General features: G+C 40.3%; 1 protein-coding gene across 3 annotated transcripts in view; it reads right to left on the reverse strand.

Moving 5' to 3' along the window:
- The window catches only part of ATF7IP2 (activating transcription factor 7 interacting protein 2), a 112,135-nt gene extending 102,905 nt beyond the window's left edge, over positions 1–9,230 (reverse strand). For 2 of the 3 annotated variants that reach the window (XM_011984192.1, XM_011984194.1), the window contains exon 1: positions 9,165–9,230. The gene's annotated coding sequence lies outside the window, so the exon portion shown is untranslated. The remainder of the gene's footprint in view (positions 1–9,164) is intronic. The other variant, XM_011984193.1, reaches the window with a different exon arrangement.
- Positions 9,231–9,614: the final 384 nt, after the last annotated feature.

The following is a 9,614-nucleotide window of genomic DNA, read 5'->3' on the forward strand; positions in this document are numbered from 1 at the left end:
ACAAGTTAAGAAAGTTCCAAACTTTCCCTGCTGTTTAATGTTTTTATCATGAAGGGACATTGGATTTTATCAATGCTTTTCACTATCTCTTAAAAAGATCATGTAGCTTTGTTCTCTTTGATATGGCACATAACGAGAAATTTACTTTGCTTTCCTGAGACAAATCTCACTTGGTCATGGTGTATAATCCTTTTATGTTAGTTTCAAATTACTAGCATTTGGTTAAGGGTTTTCACATCTACATACTTTAAAAAAATATCATTCTTCAGTTTTCTTTTCCTATAGTGTTGGGGTCTGCTTTTGGTATTCAAATAATAGTAGCCTTAAAGAATTATTTGAGAAATGTTCCATCCTCTTCTATTTCTTGGAAGAATTGAAGAACTGTACCTTTAAATGTTTCGTAGAGTTTACTAATAAAACCATCTGATTTGGGGCTTTTCATTTTGTCCTAATTCCACTGCTTTACTTGTTTATGTTTGTTCAGACTTTCCTCTTCTTCAGTGAGTTCTGGTAGTTCTGCGTCTTTTTAGGAATTTGTCTGTTTCATCTATTAAATGGAGTATCATACAATTGGAATTATTCTACAGTATTCCCTTATATATTTTAACTACTGGAAGGTCTGTAGTAATGTCCCCTCATTCATTCCTGATTTTAGTAATTTGAGTCTTCTCTCCCTTTTTCATGCTCAGTTTACTGAATGTTTAATTTTGTTGATCGTTCAAAAAAAGGTTTTCCTTTTCTATTTTTGCCTATTCTCTATTAATTTCCACACTAATTTTTTCTTACATTCTGCTGACTTTAGGTTCAGTTTGCTCTTCTAGTTCCAGTCTCTTAAAAGGTCTAGGTTACTGATTTGAGGTCTTTTTAAATATAGCATTTATCACTATAAATTTTCTAAGAATTGCTGTAATTGCACCCTCCAAAACATTTGATATGTTTGTCTTCATTTTCATTCACCTCAAAGTATTTTCTAATTAACCTCATGATTTCTTCTTTGACTCATTTAGAAGTGTTAATTTCAACGTATTTGTAAATTTCTCAAGTTTCTTTTTAGTACTGATTTCTGATTTTATTCACCGGTCAGATAATGCTTTTTCATAATTTCAATCCTTTTAAATGTGTTCGTTTGCTTCATGGCCTAATGTGACTATACTGATTAATGTTCTACATACACTCAAAAAGGAAGTCTATTCTGCTGTTGTTGGGTGGACTGTTCAAAGATGTCTCTTCAGTCTCTTAGTGTCGCTCAAGTCTTCTCTTGTCTTGCTGATTTCCTCAGTTTTCTATCCATTATGACAGTGTTGTATTGAATTCTCCAATTATTACTGAATTGTGCACTTCTTCCTTCAATTCTGTCAATAGTCGCTTTATATATTTTGCTGTTCTCTTATTAGGTGCATATGTTTATGATATGTATGCCTTTCTGAGGCACCGACTCTTTTGTCATTATAGAATGTCCCTCTTTATCGCCAGCAATACTGTTTCAGTATATTTTGTCTGAAATCAGTACAGGCACGCTAGATTTACTATGGTTGCTATTTGCATGTTGTATCTTCATCTACCCTTTTACTTTCAGCCTATTTGCATCTTTGAATCCAAAGTCTGTCTCCTGTCAACAGCCTATAGGCCAAGGCTATTTTTCCCTTTAGTCTGGAAATCTCTGCCATTACACTGGATTGTTTAATCCTTTCACACCTGACATTACTTGGTTGTTTTTGTTTGTTTAGAGACAGGTCTCTCTATCATGCACAGTGCTTAGATCAAAGCTCATTGCAGCCTTGAACTTCTGGGCTCAAATAGCCTGCCAAGCAGCTGGGACTACAGGTATGCGCCATCACACTCAGCTAATTTTAAAATGTTTTTGTAGAGACAAGGTCTTACTATGGTGCCTAAGCTCATCTCAAACTCCTGCCTCAAATGATCCTCGGCCTACAAAGGTGCTAGGATTCCAGACATGAGCCACCGTACCTGGCCTTTATATTACTATTGATATACAGATGCTGTGTGACTTGCAATAGTATTACATCCCAATAAACCTATCAGAAATTGAAATTGAAAATATCCTAGGTCAAAGAGGCAGTAAATACAGGTACAACTAACCTACCAAGCATCATAGCTAAGCTTAAGCCTATCTTAAACATGTTCAGAACACTGATATTAGCCTACAATCGAGCAAAATAATTTAACCCAAAGTTGATGTTATACTAATGTCTTGAATTTCTCATGTAATTTATTTATATTCTACTGAGTGCCTATCACTTTCCATAGCATCATAAACTAAAAATCATGTCAAATCATAATTCAAGATCCACTTGTAGCTTGATTTATGTCGGCCTTTCACTTTTTAGTTTACATCTCATGCCTTTTGTTCTATTCCTTTACTGCCATAGAACTTTTCTAATGGTGTCTTTTTTTTGAGACAGAGTCTCACTCTGTCACCCAGCCTGGAGTATACTGGCATTGAGGCAACCTCGGCTCACTACAACCTCCATCTCCCGGGTTCAAGCGATTCTCCTGCCTCAGTCTCCTGAGTAGGTGGGATTACAGGTGCCCACCACCATGCCCAGCTAATGTTGGTATTTTTAGTAGAGAGGGGGTTTCACCATGTTGGCCAGGCTGGTCTCAAACTCCTGACCTCAAGTGATCCATCCACCTCAGACTCCCAAAGTGCTGAAATTACAGGTGTGAACCATCATGTCTGGCCTAATAGTTTCATTTTTAAAACTTCATTTTTCTTTTCTTTTGGAGACAGGGATTCACGTTGTTGCTCAGGCTAAAGTACAGTGGGCATGAACACAACTTACTGAAGCCTCAATCTCCTGGACTCAAACGAGACTCTCACCTGACCCTTCAAGTAGCAGGGACATCAGGGGCGCCCATCACACGCAGTTAATTTTTTTTTAAAGACAGTCTCACTAAGTTGCCCAGGCTGGTCTTAAACTCTTGGGCTCAAGAAATCCTCCTGCCTTGGCCTCCCAAAGTGCTGAGATTAGAAATTTACAGGCCTGTGCCTGGCCTATAAATGGCTAACATTATGTTTATAATTTTTATATCAATGTGAATGAGAAATGGGTCTGTTTTTATAGGGTGTTGATATCAAAGGTTTGTTGGCCTCATATAAACTACAGTCTTTCTAGTCTCTGAACAATTTGTGTGTGAATGGTGTTATTTTTCCTTAAATATTAGAATAATTCACCACTAAGGTCATCTGGGCCTGGGGTTAACTTAGTGGTAAAAGTTTTCAATTAAAATTGAGGTAGAACCAGCTGGGAGCAGTGGCTCACACCTGTAATCCTAGCACTCTGGGAGGTCAAGACTCAAACAGCCCAGGAGTTCAAAACCATCCTGGGCAATAGTGAGACGTCATCTCCAGTTAAAAAAAAAAAAAAAAAAAAAAGCCAGGTGCAGCGGCTCATGCCTGTAATCCCAGCACTTTGGGAGGCCAAGGCAGGTGGATCACCTGAGGTCAGGAGTTCAAGACTAGCCTGACCAACATGGCGAAACCCCATCTCTACTAAGTACAAAAATTAGCCGGGCATGGCGGCAGGCGCTACTTGGAAGGCTGAGGCAGGAGAATCACTTGAACCTGGGGGATAGGGGTTGCACTGAGCTGAGATCTTGCCACTTCACTCCAGCCGGGGGAAAAGAGTGAAAACCTGTCCAAAAAAAAAAAAAAAGAAGAAGATATATACAACCATTCATACTTTTTATATCTTTTGGTGTCAATTTTATCTATTTTCCATTTCAACACAATTTCAAATTTGTCAACACAAAGTTCTTACAGTATTCTCTAATTGTATTTGTAATACCTGTAGTGCTGTCCCTCTTTTCATTTTTTTTTTTTTCATTTTTTTTTTAAACAGAGTCTTGCTCTGTCACCCGGGCTGGAAGGCAGTGGCACGATCTCAGCTCACTACAACCTCCACCTCCTGGGTTCAAGCAATTCTCCTGCTTCAGCCTCTCCAGCAGCTGGAACTACAGGCATGTGCCACCACACCCAGCTAATGTTTTTATTTTAGTAGAGATGGGGTTTCTCCATGTTGGCCAGGCTGGACTTGAACTCCTGACCTCAGGTGATCCTCCTGCCTCAGCCCCCCAAAGTGCTGGGATTACAGGCACGAGCCACTGCACCTGGCCTCATTCTTGATATTAGTGATGTGTTTTTCTTTTTACTTGATCATTTTTATTAAACATGTATCAAGATTGTCAAAGTAAACTACAAAAAAAAGACAAAAAGATTGCCAAAATATTTTAAGTTTGCTAGCTTGCTATTATACAGTATTCCATTTCATTATTTCCCGCCATATTCCTTTTCCTTTTTTATTTGACACAGAGTTTCACTCTTGTTGTCCAGGCTGGAGTGCAGTGGCACGATCTCGGCTCACTGCAACGTCTGCCTCCTGGGTTCAAGTGATTCTCCCACCTCAGCCTCCTGAGTAGCTGGCAGTCACAGTGCCTGGCCTTTATTTTTTGTTTTTATTACCCAGGTTGCTCTTCAATTTCTGGGCTCCAGCAATCCACCCACCTCAGCCTCCCAAAGTACTGGGATTACAGGTGTGAGCCATCATGCCTGGCACATTTTCTTTTTTTTTTTTTGAGACAAGGTCTCTCCGTGGCCCAGGCTGGAACGCAATGGTGCAATTATAGCTCACTGTAACCTTGAGCTCTTGGGCTCAACAATTCTCCCATCTCGTTCTCCAGAGTAGCTAGGACTACCCGTGCGTGCTACTGCACCCAGTTAATTTTTTTTTCATAGCGATGGGGTCTCATTATGCTGCCCAGGCTGGATTGTAATTCCTGGGCTCAAGTAATCCTCCGGTCTTGGCCTCCCAAACCATTGGGATTACACATGTGAGCTACCATGCCCTATCCTCCTTCCGCTTTCTTTGCATTTGCTTTGCTGTTCTTGCTCCAGCTTCAAGTAAAAACTCAGATATTTTTCAGTCTTTTTCCTTTTCTATTTTTAGAGTCTCACTTTGTCACCCAGCTGGAGTGCAGTGGCATGAACATAGCTCACTGCAACCTCAAAATCCTGGGCTCAAGTAATCCTACTGCCTCCCAAGTAGCTAGGACTACAAGTGTGTGCCTCCATGGCTGGCTAACTTTACAAAACATTTTTTTGTAGAGACAGGGTCCTGTAATGTTACCCAGGCGGGTCTCAAACTCCTGACCTCAAGTTATCCTCTACTTCGGCCTCACAAAGTGGTGGGATTACAGGCATGAGTCAGCATGCCCAGCCTTTTTTTCTAATTTCTCACTTAAAGCTGTAAATTTTCCTCTAAGCCCTACTTTAGTTGGGTCCCCAAGTTTTGAAAAATTCTACCTTATAATTTGATACTTATCCAATATTTTCTAAGATGCACTGTAATTTCTTAACCTGTAAATTATTCAAAAGTATGTTACTTTCCAAGCAATAGCATATTTCCTGTATCTTTGTGGTTAAAAGTTAGCTTAGTCTTTTTTCCTTTTACAGTTCAAAGCTATGGGTGCATGTTGATTTAGTTGGTTTCTTCCCTGCTTCATTGGGTTTCTCCATTATAAAACATCTCTGTTCTCCAATGATGTTCTACAAGATAGTATACATTTTAAAAGAGCAATTCTCATTAAAAAATAAAAAACTACTGAACTGAATTTTTACTGTTACTGTTTTTAAAAAGTAAAAATTTAGGGAAAAAACCCATTTAACTAAACTTGTTCAAAGTCAGATACTTCAGCCAATATTTGAACAGAGGGTCTTAAGGCTCAAAGAAATCTATCATAAACACAAAACAGGTACGTTATTATGAAGCAATAGGGCTGCTTTAACAGTTATATAGTGGTTAACAAAATGACAAAACTCAGGCCAGGTGGCAGTTAATCTCATAATGAGCATGAAATAATCCCAAGTGTGGTTCATAGACCAGTAGCATCCGCATCAACTGAATGCTAATAGAATTCTGACATTACTTTTTCCAAGTTTTATCAATGTAATAGTACAAAATGTTCATTATGAAACAAAGCAGTTGTTTGCCAGCACTCCCAAATATCTAATGGCAATCACTTTAATTTTAACAACCCGTTTTTAAAATCTCAGTATTTCATAAATTTTAGCCATGTCAATTTCCTGTAATTGAAGATGAAGATTTAACTCATACAATTTTTTTGAAGGTGGGGAGGAAACATTTTAATCGGATGGTAGGGAATGGTAACACTGGACAGGGAGCACTCACAGTTCCAAGAGTTTCCCACCAAATTATAAAGACGTTCTTGTAATTAGCTAGATTTCCTACAGCCAGGTCTTCTGCCCATGGGAAGCAGGGGAGGATGCGAAAAGCATTGTGGTCTGCCCTTCTGTGCACTCATAGATCCAGTTCTGTAGTTCACACGTCTCTTACAGCTCATCATATTTTCAGTTAAATCAATATTTAAGTTGTTATAAATATTCTCTATATAGCCAGATAGACCACCATGACTACATTATCTTTAACAGTAGTTTGTCTTTTCCTGGAGATATCAACTGAACCTTCTTATAAACCTAACCTTCACTTGCCAAATTGACCATAACTGTCATATTATCAACCTTTCCCCCTAGTCTACGCTCTTTCAAGATCAAGCTTAAAGATCACCTCTTCTTTATCTAAATTTCCTACTACAAATATTTTTTATATCTTCAGTGATATAGCCTTTCTTACAGTAGTTTTAATAAATGCTGTTTAATGAATATTCACTTAAAAACAAACCTCTGGAAAGCCACCCAAAATTATTCTCTCCTTAGTAACAAGTACTGAAAAGCCTCCCAAAGTCACTGTCTCCTTAATAAAGAGTACTAAAAAGGCGTCGGCAACTTTTGCCATGGCTATCTGGTAAGCTATTTCAAATCAGCATACTGTATACACTAGAGCCTCAGAGGTATACCAATGGAAATTACCACATTTAGTAGACACATACAATGCCTCTAAATAATTAATGGCTAACTTTAGTAACACCTCTCTAAACATTTCATAACTTAATCAGGAGTTCAAAAAAATCCAATACATTATCTCTCTGTCCTCCAAAAAGTCATGAGATTATTTCTCTCTAGATACTGGCTGACTTCAACCTGTCCCACAATTGGTAAAAATGAAGATAAAGAACTCTCCTAGTCTACTGTAATGTAGAATAAGTATCTAAATGATATATGAACATGAGATACCGGAGGCGGGCGGATCACCTGAGGTCAGGAATTTGAGACTAGCCTGGCCAACATGGTGAAACCCTGTCTCTACTAAAAATACAAAAATTAGTCGGGCGCCTATAATCCCAGCTACTTGCAAGGCTGAGGCAGGAGAATTGCTTGAACCCAGAGGCCGGAGGTTGCAGTGAGCCGAGATCGTGCCACTTCACTCCAGCCTGAGCCAAAGAGCGAACCTCTGCCTCAAAATAAAATAAAATAAAAGAGATAGATAAGTCACTGCAGTGTGTGTGTGGGGCGGGGGGGGAAGTAAAATAAATAGACTATGACATAGAATGAGAGAATACGGTTTTTTGTATTTTGTATTATCTCACTGAACAATGAGAACTAGTACTCTTGTGCATTTAAAGTTATATTTTATTTTTAACTATCCAATATATTTAAACTTTGATTACATAAAATGAAATAGATTGTGCACACTCACTGTAAGAGAACTATGATATATGCACAAGCAAAGATGCAGGGATCATGCAATAGTTTCGTACCAGATTTCAAGATATCAAGTAGCAAGGAAACACAACGGAATTGAAGGCTGAGGTGAAGTACAGGCATAAGGCAAGGAAAGCACAACATTCAAGATGTACCTATATACACCAGTTCTTAAAACACGCAAATCATTTCCAATAAGGCACTGGCTCATGTATTTCTGTTGAGGCAGAAGTCAGTCTTAGGATGTGGTCTGTACATATCTGCAGATAAGACTGAGAGTGAAGTAAATTTGATTAAGATCGGAGTCAACACTTCTACAAACATATTGCAGAATAAACAAGCTAAGAAGAAAGGCATACTTCACAAAAGCTGAATTCAGTGTTATTAGTCCTTCATTCTGATGCTTCATTTTTGCATTTTTCAATTGCTTTCCTGTGATATAACTTATCTTTATCTTGGTCTTCCCCATTTGTTTTGCAAATAGTTATGTCGCAGGTCATTTACTGGCTACAATAAATACGACAAAATCATAATAAAAACAGTATTAAGTCGCAATCTAGAATAACAATTTAAGTGAATATGACAGTTTTTCTAATGTGGACTATTCAGTACAACTGTCCTCTTCTTCTATACATATTAACCATATACAAGTCTTCAGAGCAGAAAAAGCCATTGTGTCGTAAAGGAAGCAACACGTGGTTAGAAACTTCATTTTCAACATAGGAACATGGAAAGGTAGAAGTCCGTTTCCCTAAATGCGGTAAGGTTTTAACAGAAATAAAGCAAAAATAATTACTGCTTCCTCTCTTTCTTAAACCTGCTTGCCCAACTTGGAGAAAGGTGGTTACAGAAGGGCGATAAGATGGAATTTTCTTTAAAAAAAATCATAAAAACGAACTTCTACCGTAAAGAAGTCGTCTTCCTTAAATCCTACCATCCCTACACCGGCAAGCTCAGAGGTACGGGATTTCGGCATTTTACTCAGAATTTTGTATTTTTTCCTGATGCTCTGGTCCTCACTTTTTAACAAACTTCAAGGCCGCCTGGCAAGATCCAGTTGCCTTCTGGCACCTGGCTTCATTAGATGATTAAAACGACTCAAGAAAACTTGGCAATGGGACACTAAAGTTGGCGGAAGTGAAGATTGATCCATTAATTTCTAAAAGCATTCCGGACAAGAGCGAGCTTTTAGTTACCCCTCAGAACAAGAAACACGGACCACTTCCCTCCGCAGTCCCCAACCCCAGTGCCGCCCGGACCTGGGGCCGCACACCACTCCCGCTTCACCAGCACCCCTCTCCGAAAACTGTGCAGACGCGCCCGTCAGCCCCTCAGGGGCCCCTTGCCGGCCGGGTCAGACGGCCCCGCGGGCGCTTTTCAGTCAGGGCAGCCTCGCCGCAAAGGTCCGGTCGGCCCGGCGCTCCGAGGCCTCCGGGACCTGCCCTCAGAGAGGCGACCGACGCCCCCAGAGCCGCCACCCCGCCAATCGCCGCTCCCGCAGGACACTCGCCCGGGCCCAACGTACCTAGAGCGGCACCGCGCCAGCCGCAGCAATACCCAAAGCCACTTCGAACCGCAGCCGCTAACAATGGTGGTCCGGCCAAGACCTGCTGAAGTAGGTCTCCCAACGCCCACCCCCAGCTGATTATGGACCAATGGCGGCGCGAATGTGCGGCAGCCCAGCCCAATCAGGCACAGCCAGCTAGAGTGGGCGGGGCGAAGGGCCGCTAGGGGAAATGGAAGTAAGCTGAGGGTTGCCTGGGGTTCGCCTCCGTGAGCGCTTCTTCCGGTCAGTCACCGGCGCTTTCCCGCCATAGCGCAGATGGAGGCGCCTGAGCTGGGCCTTTCTTTTCAGTGACTAGTGTGAAGATTTAGACTTTCGAAACTTATTGGGAATAAAACCGTATTTACAAAAACAACTCCTCATCCTGATCGGTAGTTTCCGATTTGAATTTTTTAAATATTGTTTGAAAAT

The sequence above is a fragment of the Mandrillus leucophaeus genome, unplaced genomic scaffold (genome assembly GCF_000951045.1).
Source record: "Mandrillus leucophaeus isolate KB7577 unplaced genomic scaffold, Mleu.le_1.0 Scaffold263, whole genome shotgun sequence".
Taxonomy (NCBI): domain Eukaryota; kingdom Metazoa; phylum Chordata; class Mammalia; order Primates; family Cercopithecidae; genus Mandrillus; species Mandrillus leucophaeus.